Source organism: Cygnus olor, chromosome Z (genome assembly GCF_009769625.2).
Source record: "Cygnus olor isolate bCygOlo1 chromosome Z, bCygOlo1.pri.v2, whole genome shotgun sequence".
NCBI classification, from domain to species: Eukaryota; Metazoa; Chordata; class Aves; order Anseriformes; family Anatidae; genus Cygnus; species Cygnus olor.
The window spans coordinates 49,238,672-49,256,624 of record NC_049198.1 but is presented as its reverse complement, the minus strand read 5'-3'; the positions used below and the strand labels follow the sequence as shown (position 1 = coordinate 49,256,624).

The window sequence follows — 17,953 nt, the reverse complement described above, 5'->3', positions numbered from 1 at the left end:
TCGCTTGCAATTGTAATGTGTCACATAGCAATGTAGGGGACAGTAAAAAGTCAGCTCTGCTCAAAAAAAAAAAAAAGACAGCTTGGTTAATGGAAGAGAGAGATTAGGGTTATTTTAATTTTTTTTTTCTTTATTTTGTTTTTGTAATAGTGTACAAAATAGAGAGGTATGGGATAAGTAGTGGAAAACCTGAGTTACCCTGAATAGCAAGCTGTCAAACCTCCACACTGAAACATAATCTCCATCAAAAAGAAGGCTTAAACAAATTTTGCAAAGGTATTTAAAAGCCTCAGCTAATTTCTACTTCCCTCACTTCCAAACAGGTCAATGATTGACTGATATTCTAAATCATATATATATATATTTTCCAGTGCAGACAAGGAGCTAGGCAAACATGGTTTGTTGTCTCATCTGGTATTCAAAGCAGGCTGCCTATATCTCATCAACTAGAGCTCAGCTTAGGGTGCTCTGAAAAAAACACTCTTGCACAAAACACAAAACAGAGCTTCTAGTGTTATTTCCTACAATGTTAAAATTCAACTTCTACGCCTTTTTTATTTATTTTATTTTATCTTATTTTATTTTATTTTATTTTATTTTATTTTACTTTATTAATTTAATTTAATTTAATTTAATTTAATATTTTTTATTTTATTTTATTTTATTTTATTTTATTTTATTTATTTTTATAGCATCCCACTATTTCAGAAATACTTATAAACTGTCATACCCCCAGACCATGCCTGTGGCTGATTCCAACCATAAAACATAAAAGACCACTTCTCCAAATGCCAGTACAGCAATGATCCAGAAGGGATTTCTCAGAAATGCTGTGCTTTTTATGTGTTCTTGTACTGGTCAAAGATATCTACGGAAAAAAGAAAAAAAAAAGAAAAAAAAAAGAAAAATCAAAACCCAGAAGGACCCAAGTCTGGAAAAGCTAAATCTATCCTTCTTCAAAGCAGGCAAATAATTTGCTTCCATGATGTCACCTTGCATTGGTTGCCACAGTCTTCCAGAACATCCCTAAATATTTTGAAACAAATTATACTTGGTAATGACAAAACATCTGTAAAAAAGGAGTGATATAATAAACAGAAATAAATTAAGTTTTAGCATTTATCCCCTTGGGATACAGTGTTAATTATTCTTGGTCATGTGGATATCATAAAAGTATGTTTTATGTTAACAATACAGTTTGGATAAAGGACATGCTTACTGCAGAAAGGCAGATCTAGCAGGAAGGAAACAACTATAGAATGTATACAGTGGTACAGCCACCTGAATGTATTGGCTAGTATAAGAACACCATCTATCATTGGAGTTACAGCTTGCATGTTTAGCCAAGATATTTGTGCCAGCTTTTCTGTTTCTTTATAATTAATAAAGGAAGGACTAGATTGAGGGTTTGGCTCAGGTTTGTTATCTTATCTTTCATATGTTATCAATTTCAGAGATTTTTTTTTGTTGTTTTGTCTTTTTTTTTTTTTTGGGGGGGGGGAGGGGGGTGCGGGATGGAGAGGGAAGGGGTGCTATAGCTTATAGCAGAAGGCACTGTTTCCTGGCCCACTTCAGGCCTCTGGAATCTATCCCAGAAATGTGAGTTTGAATCAGAGGATAACTTTTCATAAAGCACATCCTTGACTGAATTAAGCAAGAACAAAATGCTTTCAGTGGAAAGTTTATTTTGGGCCAGGGAAGTCTCTGGAGGACCTTGCCATCTTTTTCTGCTGTGTAGACATCACATTACATAAATAGAATTAAATATCAAATAATGCCAAGGTGTTCAGAAATACTAAGTATGGCTTAACCCAATTGAGAATATCATGGAGACATGGGGTACAGCATAGCTTTGCACCCTCAAAGTCATTGAAAGAACTTCACATTGGTTTGCTTGCTTTCTTTGGTATTTTTGTTTTGTCAATGTCACAGAAAAGTCCATGTTGGCCTCTTTGTGAAGCATTTGGCCACGTGCACAACTTTAAGCACAAGTCATTTAACTGATTTTAAAATGAGCACTTGGTCATAGTGATTTCTTGAGGAAGAGTCTATATTTTTTGAAGTATATTTCACATCTCCAGGAAAGGGAGAAACACCAAAACTTTTATCAAGTTTGTTAGGAAATGTGATTTATGAAAGAGGAATCTATCTCGTCAAGTAGCAGAAAAAATACTACATAACTTCTTTTAAATGTAACATTCAGAAGAGTAACTAACCAATGGAATATAACAAATAACGAGCTAAATTACCATCAGTTACCATCATCTTAACCAACCAACCAACAAACCAACAACACCAAAAACAAAAACAAACAAACAAACAAAAAAAATCAAACAAACAACAGCAACAACAAAAAACCTGACACATTGAAATCTTCCAAATAAAGGCCAAAGACATGTTAGGATTAGAATGAGGGCAGTTAGCACATGTATACCCTCTTTTATACACATATTCATTGGTATTTTTTTCACGGAAGTTATTTTATCTACAGACATTGCGATTATTACAAGTATTTATTCTCCTTTTATGTTCTTTTATCTCCATATTAAAATCTTGTTGCCTTCCCACTGCTGTCCCTTTTAGATGAATGGGTTTGTTGCCACACAATTATCTGCATACCAAAATCAAGGACTTCATGGTTTAGAGTGCAGGGGAGGAAATTTACTGAGGATTTTGTTGACAAAAATAAGTACACTCACATGTGAAAAGAGACACAGAACTGCAGCTGAATAGGGCCTGCTTCCTTGGGCTTCTATCCCTTAAAATAGAAATAAATGGTAAGGAATAATGTTCTGATAAAATCGACAGATCGTTCTTTGCTGTACATGGAATATGCTTTGGAAATACCTGTAACTTATTAATGGGAAACAAAATAAAGCCAAACAAAACAACCAACATTCCCTCTCCCAACAAACCAGTGGAAAAATGCAGTAACTGGAATTCAGCTTTTTTAATAAACAGTCTGCTGGTCAAATCTTTCACTCTCTTGATAACTAGCATGGAAAGTTTGCATTTATCTTAACTTCCTATTATGTCTTGAGACAGATTTGCTTCTTTAAGTCCTTGTAACAAGAGTGATCAAAGCTTGTGTTATCAGTTCTTCAGATTTTATTCATCTGCTTTCACCAGATGTTGTTGGATGGTTTTGTTTTGTTTTATTTTGTTGGGGGGGAGGGAGTTATGGTTGGCATGTTATTTTCGAATAGACAGCAAGTTCTTTAAAACTAATAAGAAAAATGTTATGAGTGTGAGGAAATGCATACATACACTTGCATGCCTGTCTTGAAAAAGGCTTCCATTTCTCCATTTAGAGAATGGAAACCTCTATCCAGTTCTCAAAATGCTGCAAAGTGCTGAAAGTTTCATGTTTTAGAAAGCTGATATTCTGATGTCCTTTAGCAGCCTACTTTGCATGTTGTCTTTTGTCTTTGTCTCTAACATTAATAACTTGAAGAGCCTTGCCTTTTGAGCCAGTATGATCTGGACCAAATTGCTACCTGTTACATACTTCATAGTTAGTTTCCTTTTCTTTTTCTTGCCTAAATTAGAGTGAACGTACAATAAATTTCACACTATCAGGAGCAGGCAGTGCTTTTTTTATCCTCTGTTCACTGGAAGGCACGTCTATACCTTCAAAAATATTTTACAAATATGAGAATTGTTAAGTATCAAATAAAGAACCCTTTCAGGAGATCTAGGTAATTAAAAACATACATTTAGGTGAAATCCAACCAATTTCAGTGAGCAGAGCATACAGTTAGGATGATGGAAGATTTTCAGGAGACCTACAGAGGTAAACTGAAGAAATCAGAAGACAACTGAATGAGTGTAGGTTTAGATTAGACTTTAGGAAAAAATTCTATACTCAGAGGACGGTGAGACACTGGAAAGGTTGCCCAGAGAAGGTGTGGATGCCCCATCCCTGGAGGTGTTCAAGGCCAGACTGGATGGGGCTTTTAGCAACCTGTTTCTGGTGGGAGGTGTCCCTATCCATGTCAGGGGGATTGGAATTAGATGATCTTTAAGGTCCTTTCGAATCAAAACCATTCTGTGATTCTATATGATTCTATGACTGGGAGGGCGATAGTTTAAAGTTAAGATAATTTTGAGTACCTCATATATCCATGCTATCATTCACGGACAAGTGCAAGAAATAAATATATTATAGTCCACTCACAGTGAACTATTGCTGAAAGGAGGTTTGATCTCACTTAACTTTGCAATTCAAGCACACCCAGACTTTGCTCTTTCATATTTTCAAAATTGGAAAGTAATAGAAAAAAATCTGAAAACATTTGGGAAGTGTTTAAAGATAGAACTAAAGCTGCCCCAACTTTTGTACTTGTTTTTACACCATTAAGAAAAGGAATAGCACTTGGAAAAACATTTAGATTTTATTTTTTTAATTTATTTTTTTTTTTTCCTGTGACCAGTAATTGCATTTATGTCTCTGTGGTCCTTTCTGTTCTTTGACTTGCTGATAAAATGCACCACCTAGCTCATGGTTGGACACATTTTCGTCCTGTTTGTCTGGCTACACAAACAGAGTCAGAAATGTTTTACAATATCATTGCCCCTACTATTAAACTTATTAGCTCAATACATGAGCTGTCACAGATCCCACAAAAAAAAAAAGATCACTAAGGTACTGAACATTTCTCTATATACATCACAGTTTTTCAGTAGAAATTTCACAGATCTCCTAATGCAGATAATTACACTGCAGCTGCCAGTTTCTCACCTTGTTCTGTGAGATAGTCTTTGTGAGACACTTTTCAAAAGTAATGAATAGATTTTCCCAGCATGCTTGTGTCATTTTATGAACCAAACCTTACACTCCCCTTCCCAAAAGACGTTTGTTGCCACATGCTGTTTAAAATACACACACACGCACAAAATGAAACAAACAAATAAACAAAAAACACCAAAGGGAAATATAAGGAGTTGTTAGGACGTATCCTGATTTCCCAGATACTGGCTTGCCCAGTATAACAATATAATAGTTCTTTCCTTTTTTCACTCTTTAACATTTAGAAATGAGCATAAAACGTCTTTGCTGTTAGCATTCTTGGTCCATTGGTTTTGCAAACATGTAGTGAAATGTGATTAAAAAGTGTATTGGGAAGATCATATAAAGCAAGATGGCCATGGTATTCTGCTTTGGAAGAGCCACATGTTGTCTAGTCGGTGGTTCTGTATTATCGTATCTTTTAATGTACATGTTTTCTGAATTAAAAAGCAGGGGCACCAGCATAACCACAGCCCCTACATTAACTGTTCTGAACTTCCACAAAGACCTTAAATTTAACATTGTATTTAATGAAAATCAGTAATCTTATACTAGTTCAGCACTGCAAACAAGTCCACTAAAGCTTCCATCGAGAAAACAATTTCATTTTAAATAATGCAGACAATATTCTTCTAGTTTTCATATAAGTTTTTTCAAATATATGCAGTAGGTATGCACATATGCAATTTTGTTTCCTGTCATAGTTATTCCTGGTAAGTCAAAAAAACCCTATGTTGTTTTCTGCCTGTTGTGCATAATTTTCTGTGGTGCTGATTTGTGGTATTCTGGACATGTCTGTGTTTACATCTACCCCACTACTAAAGGATTTTTTAAATACAAAAAGTTTTATTTTATGAAGTTTTATTTCAAGAGTTTCAATTATTCTCTTTAATTATTCTTAACAGCTAACTAGTGTCTGAAAATCAATTCTATTAACAACCATAAAGGAGGAGAGAGAAGAGAGATTAATCAAAACAATAAGGAAAAGGGAAAAGCAAACAAACTTTACAAGGCAGTGTTTTTTTTTTTTTTTTTTTTTTTTTTTTTTTTTTTTTTAGAAATTGTAATTTAGAGTCCTGCTTTCACTATATCCTAATGTTGTATCAGATTTGCCCCTGTGATTTGCTCCAAAAACTTTGGCTTCAGTCATGAAATGGGATTAGAGCTGCAAAATCTAAGAAAAAAGAGCAAATTATGTGAATTTGAAAATATCATTGCACAGTGCACACAGAAGTTTTATTACAGTGGATGAAAGCCATACATTTTCACATATCACGTTTGTTACTGCTATTCCAGAGCACATTATGGTTGTGTGCTCCTATATTTGTTCTATAGATTTTAGAGAGATTGCAGTTATGGCAACTGTCCTGACTTATGCTAATGACTGTACTTGGAAGTCATCTTGTTTGTATCAGTGATTGTTCCAATAATAATTTGAATTATTGTAGGGAGATAAAGATATCCCTGAAGATATCCTCCTTCCAGCTGGATCTGCGAGGAGGAACAGACAGGTCTCTGCAAATGTATAAGAAGAAATAAAGTAATTCACGTCCCCCACACTGATTAACAGCCTGACTTTTGGATTTTAAAGGAATTTGGCCCATATCATATGTATACATCATGTAACAATTATGGAGTTATAACAACAAGGTTGACAAAAATGCCTGGTTTTTGACTTTTTTTTTTTTTTTAATTATTATTATAAGAAAGCATGGGACAGATCACAGCTGCTCATGAAAATAAAAACATTCTCTGTGTTAAAGTGAAGATCGACCTCGTTAAAAATGGACCCTCAAGTTTTCAAATGAGCATCAAGTATAGAAATATGGTTAAAAGTGGTCAGTGTCAATGTGGTAGCTAAATGCGTATTTGGAAAACATATCCACATGGGTCGTTCAAAATTATCCTGTAATATGTTTCATCATCAGTTCCAAAGTTGTGTTATGAATCCACCTGATTTTCTTCTAAATAAAAAAACTTAAAAAGATGGTTCACTGTTGCACTGAAAGCAAAGGATGTTTTGATGTCTGCATTGATGCTATGATGATGGTATGACGACCCCGTAGGAAAGGGAAGGCAGAAGAAAGACAAACCTCTATCAGAGAACTTAAGTCTGATTCTCGTGGGCAAGGGAAGAACTTCATTTAATTATTATTTCTCTTTTTATTGTATCAGAGGTGCTGGAAGGAAGATGGGAAAGAGGATGTTTCATAGAAATGCAAAATGAGAGATTTGGAGGGATTCAATAGCAGTTTAAATTGAAACACATCTCTGCTTACTTATGCACTCTATTAGAGCTATTAGCTCTGGTTCTTTAGCCATAGCCCCTCAGCATAGTCAGTTGTTATATATAGCTGGAATTAATTAGGAATGATGAATGCCCAAATTACAAACTCAAAATTTCTGCAGAAGAACCCCACATAAGTTGATTTGAAGTTAAGACTACAGCTGGTTTGCTTCGTTTGCCTGCCGCTGCCAAATTTAAGAGACAGCTTTGCCCAGAAAAGCTTACTCAGCTTTTAGTGGCCCTGTAGGCCTACTGAAACTCATTACAGCTTCAGTAATACACACAATATAAGAACTGTCTGTGATTCAGTTTGAGTTACTTCCAGAAATTACCTGAACTGTTGTGTGAAGTAACAGTGAAGATAATGAAAATCCTCCTTTTTTAAAAACCAGTTCTTGAGACTGCTAAACAATAATGCTCTTCTGGGTTCCAGAGGAAGTATACTTTTTTAAATCAGCTCAATTTCTTCATTAAACAATCACATTTTTTCCAAAGAGCAAGGTATGACATCTCTAATACTGCGTTTTTTTGAATACCCAGACCTCTGAATTAAGTATGCACATGTATAAATTATTATTATTATTACTATTATTGTTTTTGTTGTTGTTGTTATTATGTTGAGAAAAAAAAAATAATGCAGATATTCCTGTTAATCTTTACCATCTTTACTTGTCAGTTGCATTTCTGGTATGTTCTGGATTCATGTACCAGGGACCTTGCTTTCACTCTGGGTTTAAAATGAGGCTTATTGTAGATGGCAGTCATCTGGACCAGGCACAATTTACCTTTGGTTAACCCATTCAGACTCTTCCGAGCAACTTTCTTACCTTTTGTGTGTGAAGAGATGTGATCCAAAGGATTTGCTCCATGATTTTCCCAGGCACAAAAGTGAGGCTGATTGGCCTGAAGTTTCCTGTCATCCTTTTCTCCATTTTTGAAGTTGGTGTAAAATTTGCTTTCCTGTAGTCATTAGAGACCTCCATCAGACTTCTCAACTTTTAAAAGAATACAGTGGCATTGCAAGGACATCAGCCAGCTCTCAGTATGCTGAGTACAGCCAGTTGGGTCCCATGGATATTTTGGTTGTGTTCTTACAAGCCATGCCCAATTCGGCTTTCATCCACTACTGGTCCTTTTCCTCTTTCTTGAAACCTTTTGCTAAGCACAAAGCTCAGGGAGAACTTGCTGGTGAGGACTGAGGCTAAGAAATCTGAGAGGCCATCACTTCTACCTGTGTCCTATGCCACTAAATCACCCATCTCTTTCAGCAATGGGCCCACATTTTCCTTGCTCACCATTTAAATTAATACAACAGCAGAAGCTCTAGTTGCCGTTAATATCTCTTACAAGCCTCAAGTACAGCTAAGCTCTGACTTTGCTGACATCATCACTTGGTGACCAGGCAATGTTTCTGAACTGGTCCTTTGGGCCTGTGTCTTCTTCCCATTGCTGTATGCTGCGTTTTTGGGCTGGAGTTCTGCCATGAGTTCCCTACTTAGTCAGGTATACCTTCGAACAGGTCTGCTTGTTGGCCAGGGCGTCAAAGTGACCATTCTTGTCCCTGGAGGATGCTGTCCTTAAAGGCCTGCCAGCTTACCTGAGCTACTTTGCCTTTTGGAGCTGCCTTCAATGCATTCCATGTACCTGCTCCCACTGAATAAACCCAGCCCTGTTCACCTGAAGTCCTAGGTCTGTACTCTGCTTCTTGTCTTCCTATCTCTCTGCAAGATCATGACTTTTGATCTTGACCATGACTACTTTGAGGTCACTATAGCCAAGATTGTCTTTTATTATCACCTACCCTGACAGTTCTTCCTTGTTTTTTACAAGAAGTATGTAACACTTGCACTGTGATCCCTGACATCTCTCCTGTTCCACTCCTTCTCCACCCTCTGCTTTTCAACATGGTCCACCACTTGCTTACTCTGCTATGGGTCATTCTCTCCCTTCCCCGTTGCTTCTAGTTTACATCTATCCTCATCAGGACAAAGGGATCCCTTCGGGCAAAGGGATTTTTTTTGCGTGTCAGGTGGTGTTCATATTTTGAACAAAAACACCACCGGGTCCCTTCCAGGCCAGCATCCATATTTTAAAGTATGACAAAAGAGGGCTGTCTTTCTCTCCAAACACATTCTTTGTTCCCCAGACTCAAGCTTTCCACTCCACTTTTACAAGCCTGTGGATAATCTATTAACTCATGTGCTTGTACACCAATGAGTGCTTCATCTGGCCTGGTAAGAAATCTTCTCTGCTACAAGCAACAGTGCATTTTATCTTAATTGTGATGTCCTATGTTCAGTCCCTGATGCAGGCTGGGGAAAACAGCTATTTCACATTTATGTTAATTAATCTTATTAAAAGTTAATTTATCTGTGCACACATTTTCTTGACCTTTCTTAATTCCTGGGAATTTGATAGGTTTCTTATCTTGGTGACAAACACAATGCTCTTTTATACAGCTTCTAAAACTTTCATGAAAATTGATTTTTTTTTTTTTTTTTGTTCTTTTGAAAGCATTGATAAAGTCATGTCAGGTTGCTATCTTGGATTTGTTATTTCACAAAATAAAATCTCTGGGCCATGGACGAGAGTCTGAAAGCTTTTTGGTAGCTGAAAAAAAAGGGAACGTTAAGCTAATGCACTGTTAGATCTAGAATGAGATATCCATTTTTCATTGCAAGCAATCTGTGCTTACATAAAAGCCTTATTCTCCTTTTTTTTTTTTTTTTTTTTTTTTTTTTTTTTTTTTTTTTTTTTTTCTGTCTGGTCCCAGAGGAAAGCCATAGCATCTGGCTGTTTTGAACTAAGACATCTTGAACAATGTAGCAGAAGTTTTATGATGAATGTGAATATGAAGTACCTACTAGAAGATACCTAACGTTCATAATAAACAACCTGTTACATTAATATTTTAGTGACATAAAATTGCCTTTCTTTAGAAATGATCATACAATGCTGAAAAAAAAAATAACTTTGGCATTAGGAAAGAAGGGTGCAATGAAACCTTCTGCTACATATATGACAATTTTTACAGGATTTTTAAAAATGCTTTCTCTCCCTCTTCACTTCAAAGGTGAAAAAAAAAAGAAAAAAAAGGCAAAATCATGAATGAGAATTACCTCATCATTTGACATTTTAAGTTGAACACTGTTTCACAACAAGAGCAGACACCCCATGTGCCAGACTGTGAGCTCAATCCCTGTTGCATGAAACAAGGACTCAAGTCAATGGCCACTGAGTCAGAAGAGCTGTTCTCAATTAGACTGGGATGGGCAAGGGATGGGGCTCACAGCATGACAGTGCTGTGTGCCTCCTTCCTGAAGGTTTGGGGACCTGTGCTCTAACAGCTTGTACCTGCCTCAATCACCCTAGAAATTCAACCATGCTTCCTCTTCCCTTTTTCCCACCTGCCTCACCTCTATAAAAATACATATGTTTGGCTACCTTTTCCACTAAATCTTGGCTTTATTGAATCTGCCACTAGTGTTCAGTTCTCTCAATACTGTCTGCTCTCTCACAGTCAAACTGGAAAACATCATTGTTGTGTACTAAACTGGCACACGTTGTCCTTGATAAAAGATTATCCAGGAAGTACTAGAACTGCAGGCTCTCTCTCCCAAATGATCTTTTCCCCTTTCCAACTATTCTTTCTGAGTGAAAACCAGCTCTCTCAGGAGTGCTATCTTCAAAATGCTAACTGTATGCTCTTTGAATTAAAGGAGCTCAGAATCAATCCTCCCTCCCACCCCCCAAATGCCTGAGCAAGGCGAATTATCTGGGGTTTTGGTTTTGTCTTGTTTTGTTTTTCTTCTGTGCTTAGCCCACTAGCCTGGGTCACTGACAATTAATATCACAGCTACTATGGACAAACAAGCCTACAGAAAGAGAAAGGAAGAGAAAGAAGCATGTTTCACTGGTTGCTTCAAAGACTTGTTGGACAGTGCAGGGGAGGGGAAAGAAGGCAAATATGTATGCTACCGTGTTTGTGAAAAAGAAACTAATGGTATATGTAATTCCTCTATTCTGTGCAGGGAGGGCGAGGCCAGAATCAATATTGGCTTTAGGTTAACTGAGCAGATGTTTCTCATTGATTTTGTTAGTTGAGGACTGGTAAAAGCAAAGGATATATGAACTAGTGAACACACCAGTATGCTGTTGCTTGATTTAATGCAGTGAACTCCTTCATACCTGCAGATAATATCTGTGCATTTCCAACAGCAAGAAAAGGACTGGGCTGCATTTCCCCGTTCGCTACCCTGTCATGTGAGAAGTCTACCCTTCATTTTAACTTACTCTGTCATAAAAGCTCCCTACAAAGACAATGTGGTTTCTTTTATTTGACAATAGTAAAGCCATAAGAAATATAAATAGCACCATCAAACTTCAGAAAATGTCAGGAAGCAAATGAGATGTAGATACATTGCAAAGCTATATGAATACCTGACCTCATTCACTATCACATTGCTATTACATTCACTTTCAACACCAGTCTGGAACTGCAGCCCACCTACATTTACTTCAGCTCCAAAGCACCCCTTACATATGCAGAGCCAAGTGAGCTGTACTTGGTGCAATAGGGATTTAGGCTGACTGACATTTAGGAAATGGATTCATAAGACATTTATAAAGTATCTTGTCCTCCACATAAAGAGATGAAGGCAGACTATTTTTACATGAGAGGATGAAAAGCTCATAGTAGTAATTTTTACTTTCTGTTACAGCAGTTTAGGTCTAGGTAGCCCCACAAAATCCATTTGAATTTAGTTTCCTTTTTATGCCTCAGAGAAAGTTTTCTTTTACACAATGAAAACTGTAGCTGTATGTTGCAACCCTTACAGTCCCTTTCCAGCAGGATTAAGTGTTCTCTTCATGCAAAACTCAAAATGGGGCCAAAAAAAATGAGAGGAACACTACTCCTAAGAGCTGTGCCTGATGCAGCATTTCTGCACTATTTGTTGTGCTGTTAAAAATCCCTTCCCTTCAGATAGAGTAGATTCCTCTATGGTGAGCCTCCTCTCGTCGCTAGATATAATATCATCTTCAGCCAAGATCCCTGTTAGAAGTGGAGAAACTAACTCTAAAGCTAGAACTCATAATTGAGTTTGAGTTAAGTTAATGAGCAAAGATTTGGCTGTAGATGGATCAATGATTTAAACACGTTGTGGCTAATTATTTGCCTGTAGTATGAAAAACACTTTAGAAGTTTCCATTTTTTTATTCTACAAACTCTCCAACAGCCAGACCCGAAGCCCAGTAAAACCCATAGGTTCCTTCAGCAGACTGCAGATTACACTCTGAATGCAGGCAGGTTTCTGCCTAGGGCAGTGAAATTTCTAGGTCCACTGTATTCACCTGGGATCTATGAAATGGGGTTAAAGAAGGAAAGAAAGCAGTTCTCCACTGACATTTTCCCATGCAATATACCTGATCCCAGCTGTGGGAAGAAGCAGATATAATGCTGTGACATTCACCCACGTCACACTGTGTCAGCCTGCTAAACTGGCACTTCATCCTTCCTCAGCTGTGTATTTTGCAATTATGTCTCTCAGTTGCCTTTTCAGGTAGGAAGCAATAGGTAACTTCAGGTCTAACAGCCTTTCCCAAACTGTTGCAATGAGCAATGAAAAACTCATTAAAACTAGTCAGCCCATTTCTCCCCGCACGCACATATATGCACACTGGTGTGCTTCCCCATAGCATAGCTTTCTCTTGCTGTCTCAATTAATTAATTCTTTTGTTTTTCTCTTCCTATCAGGTGGACTGTTAGGTTATATTTATTCTGATTCAACTCAAAACATGATTCAAACATGAATCTGAAGGCAGAATAATCCCTGCTGGCAATAGAGAAGCACATTTGGATTCCCTCCCCTCATAAAAATGGAGTAATGGTTTCAGGTTACTCTCAATGGATGCAATGTTTTGGAGGAAAAAAACCTTTCCATCAAAATATTTCAGTTTTTTTAGAAAAAAAAAATGAGAAAATAATTTCAACAGAACCCTGTTCATTGTATTTCTTTTATCAAAGAATAGGCAAACAGCTTTTCTTCAACAATGTACCCCCCTTTGTTTCTGTTATATTTTTTATTATTATTATTATTTTACAAGAATGTAGTTATTGTGTGTATATATATATTGTAGTATCTTTAAAGTATAATATTTTGAACAGAAAGAAGAAATTAAATGAATCTATGAAGCATACTAAAATTCTTTGGTAAGATTTCAGCAAAAATTTGGAAGGGGAAAGGGTCATTGGAGCCCACTGCTCTCTACAGTTAACTACAAAAATGTTTAGATGTAGCATGAACATCCCTCAATGGATCATGTTCTTCCATGCCCTGCCTGCATCCAGTTCCTTCAGAACACCTTGTGGCTTTCAAAGTAAGAGTAGTTATCTCAAGTGGAAACCCAAAACTGAAGTGGGATTCTGCAAAATAAATAATTAAACAAACAAAAACACCACCACCAAAAAAAAATATCTGTAAAATAAAAGCCCAACCCAGATACAGTAGCTCTGATTCCTTACTTGAAGAAATATGTTATGCTTTAAAAATATACAGCCAGCTGAAGGGCTGGTCCTGGACAGCTTCCAAAGATACTGGATGTTATTTTTAAAGCAGTTCCTTCACCCTACACCCCACTGCTGTGTCACAGGACACTTCAACATTGATCTCAGGCCTATGAATATTTGATGAGAAATCACACAGCTTTTAAGAAAACCACTCCCCTGGAGAAAAGCTGTTTCCTGAATGTCCATTATTCTTGTGTTCCAAGTATGTATTGAACAGTTCTAAGACTCAGCACTTTTCTTTATCCTTTCCCCCCCTCACACACACCCCTGCAGAAACAATCCTTACAATATGGGATTGCAAAACAGATTTTTGTTGTTGTTGTTGTTCCTGTTTAAACTCTGAATAACTCCACCAATCAGGGCAGTTGTAATCTTCTGAATGTGCTTGTATTGTTTTGAGGGATTATGGTAGAAATGTCCCAAAAGTTCAAACAAATACACATGTCAAGCTTCACAGCTCTAGGAAAAGAGATTTTAATATATATGCCACCAAATATTTAAGTAGTAAGCCAATATAAATACATACCTTATTTTCTTACATTTACACTGCAGCATTGGTTCTTTCTGTAAACAGAAACCCTGTTTGTTCACTGCACCTTATCACCATATCATCAGTCATCAGAGAAGCCATTTGTTCTAAATGGCTGAAAGTACAATCACCTACGGCTCTCAAGCACCAGGCCTGATTTTCTCCCTCCAGTAGAAGTTTTCACCTGCTGACCCCTGTTTTGATGGCAACCAACAAAGTCCGATTCAGATCCCAAGGCAGAGGGGCCACAGGGTGCATGGTTCACAGAGACCTTGAAAAATTTCCCTTCACCTCTCCCACCCTGAAGCTGCAGTCAGCTCCATGTAGAAAAAAAAGCAATTGGTTTACATGTTTCAAGACTGTAGGAACACAAAAGCTGCTATATAGAAGCTCCCCTGTCATCAGAGACACCAAAGCCTGCAAGGAAGCTACAGCAGCTCATTTTAAGAACTACATAACCTGAGGGGAGGAGGGCCTTCTGGAAAGGAAACTTAAGCCTTTCCCTGGTTTAGCCATCTTGGATACATTTTTAGGCACCTCCTCACCAAAGATAGACACAAAATTGAAACACTTTTTTGAAGGCCACAGTATGAAGAAGAATGAAAACACAGGGAATTTTGAAAGCGGTTGTGTTCTGTTCATGTTTAACTAGTTAATTCTCTTCCAAGCTGTGACGCACATGAGAAAGCTGAAGAAACACCCTCCAGTGAGTGCTGCATATGGCCGTTCATGTTTCATGTGAAAATGTTGTCCTATTTCCAGGGTCACGATTCCCTGAATGCAGCAGACCACTTACCCCCTTCCATTACAAGCTGAAAACAAGCCTGCAACCCAGACAGCTGCTACACAGCACACAGGCCACTTGTACCTATTTAAAGAGTGATCAGCTTCAGTTTTGAACATTATTATTCATTTACCACTGCTGTGGAGAACTCTGTGTGCTTATTTTAGCAGCATGGCCAATTAGAGATCAGCAACTTGCCTATCCATAGATGTAAATAAGCACAAATACGTTCATTAACAAAAGAACTCTCGCACATTTTTTATTAAAAAAAATAATTTAGATGTCTCACTTTTTTTTTTTTAATTTGTTTAAATATTAAACCACTGTTATATCCTCATAAGGAAAAAAATACTAAAAGAAGAAACATACTGTAGCTTTAAACCATTCTTGACTGTAAGCCAAAGAGAACCCTGTTGAAACAAATTGTTCCATCTTTGCAGAGAAAACAGTTAGGAGGTGGAAAACTGGAGCTGTGCTCTGGTGACTGGTGTCTGTAACAGGCTGATGCTCATCGGTGCCATCTCTAAATCCCAGCAGGTGGATATGCACAGTTGCAGCACCTTCCAGTAGACAGCTGGCACCTCTGTTAAATATTTTGTGGCAATACGTGAGTGCAGAGATGACCACAAGAATGCACCACACATGCTGTGCTGAGGTCTGATTTAAATGTCTGAAGCCAACAGAAGCTCCACGGAGACTGCTGAGGACACGCACTGCATAAAGCAGCTTTTGACTACTCTGTGGCTCAGAGGAAAACCCAGGACACTCATAAAATGTGGTAAGAACACTGCTAAAAATGGATTTCTGCACTCCCTCTTTCACTTTTCTTTCTTGGTCAGCTTGGCACAAGCTCCTCCTTCAAGCTCAGTGGAACCACTCCCTCTGTCCCAGGCCCTGAGTCCTGTCACCAGACAATACCAGCATCTTTGCATCCTTCTCAGCCCCAGTGGCAAAAATATCACTCACTAAGCTTACTTAAGTATGGGCTCAGTGGATCAGGACTCCAAGGTGCTGCACTAACAGTACCACACAGTGACCTGAAATGGCTGGAGCTAATTAGCAGCCCCATGGTGATTTCCATGCTAAAACCATCACCATACTAGGGCTGGGCTAGGGCAGAAGCTCCTCAGCAATCTGAGCTGCAGCTGTGAAAAAAGGAGATAAATGGGTACAGACCAGGATCCAGCTGCATACCCATGCCCTTATCAATTCTTTATTAATTTGTTTTACACAGGATCTGTGGCATCCTTGAAAAACATTCTTAAGGTATGCATTATGTGGAATTTGGGGTTAATTCCCTATGAAAATTCAGGTCTACAGCTCATATCAGAAAGAAGCTGGCTATGTTTTTGCCTAATCCTACAATACCTTCTACTGTGTATAAGTAAAAGGAAGAAGCAAGAAGATCCAGGCTAATCTTACTGCTCTCCTCCAGTTTATCCCTCCTCTCACAAAACCTACAGGTTGCAAAAAGCTCTGCGCAGTTTTCAGGGATGCTATCTAGCCTAGTCAAGCCCAAGCCACTACAGATAATTTGTGTTATAGCAATTGCTTGCCAAGGAACTTCCTCAGGGAGACAGTCAACAGCCAGCAAGGCACTCTACAAGGAAGGGATTATATCCTGGACCAAAAGTTTGCTTTCAACAGAGCACTCTTCTCACGCTTACGTTATAGCAGAAACAACTGCTGTGCTTCAGCCACTCCCTCTAAGTGCAATTGCTCCATACTCACTTCTCACTCTGAGGTAAGCTGGAACATATGCTAAAGAGCTACACGGGCCTTTTCATCGTAGCTGAATAAGGGCTACAAATTCTCATGAATTAGCACAGAAACGGTTTGGCTTTTACTTGGGTCTATAGTGGTACCATCAGTGAACTGAAATGTGCACTCAGGCCTAGGTGCTAATCATCTAACCTATTTCTTAGTGACACATAGCTAAGTAGCTTCAGACTCCTTTCTTTCTTTCCTTCTTGAGCCATTTATTTTTTTTGTCCTTAAATCTGAACTACTGCTTGCTCTGCTCGTGTTCAATTCTGCATTTAGACTGCTGAATGACAAACAGAAGAGGGAATGAAGGAACAAACTCAGGTGACACTTAATATCTAGATATGCTTTTGCCATGCATGTGACAGAGGAAAATGAAATTCCAAGAGTCAGTGAATATAAGCCAGTGATATATATTGCTTTGATCCCCACGTACAAGCCTTGAATTAAACACTCCCAGATTATTCCCATTACTGAAAATACTCTCCCTGAAGAAATCAAATTTTTGAGGCCTAAAGGTAAAACATCCCAACTGCAGTGAACTTTGTTCAGTCCAAGCGACTCTGCATTTGTTTTTCTCAGGGAAGCAAAACTTCTGTAGGTTAATTATTCATAACTTGGCGTAAGGATTCCTCTCCACCAAGTATCATTAATATCCACTGTAAAAGCAGTATGATCACTGTACATTAACAGTTTTTAGCTACATCTCAGACATTGTTTTCTCTTTCCAAAAAAGGTTCTCTGACTGTAGCAGTAATATATTTTCAAAGTTTTCCTTAGCATACTCACAGCATACCTCAAACCCTATTTTCAGCCAAAGAAACGGAGGAAACTGCTATATACCAGTGGTACATGGATTTTTTTTTTTCCTCATCACCACCAAAACTATTTGCAGACCACAACTAACTTACAAGTCTAGCACACAATATTAAAGAGCCAATGTAAAAATATCAAAAATGGTAGAAGGCCAGATTGTGAATTCTATGGATTTTCACCAGCTGAAGACGTAATATACATTCAATATGTATTGCAGTCTGTTTATTTATCTAAGATAGGTTACAGCTTGACATAACCTTGCCAAGAATGTCAAGTGATGGAATCCAAATATTTTGACTGTGATGATTAGACCACTAACATATCCTCTCTTTCTAATAGTTTCTTAAGTTTCACTTTATTAAATATGTACTGCAGGGAATAATCCTGCATTGGCAATGGAAGTGACATGAAGAACT

General features: G+C 37.7%; 1 long non-coding RNA gene across 1 annotated transcript in view; it reads right to left on the bottom strand.

The window, feature by feature from the left end:
* Positions 1-17,953, bottom strand: part of LOC121061891 — a 56,494-nt gene that overhangs the window by 12,046 nt on the left and 26,495 nt on the right. The window contains exon 2 of the long non-coding RNA XR_005815318.1: positions 2,700-2,758. This is a non-coding gene — a long non-coding RNA (uncharacterized LOC121061891). The remainder of the gene's footprint in view (positions 1-2,699; positions 2,759-17,953) is intronic.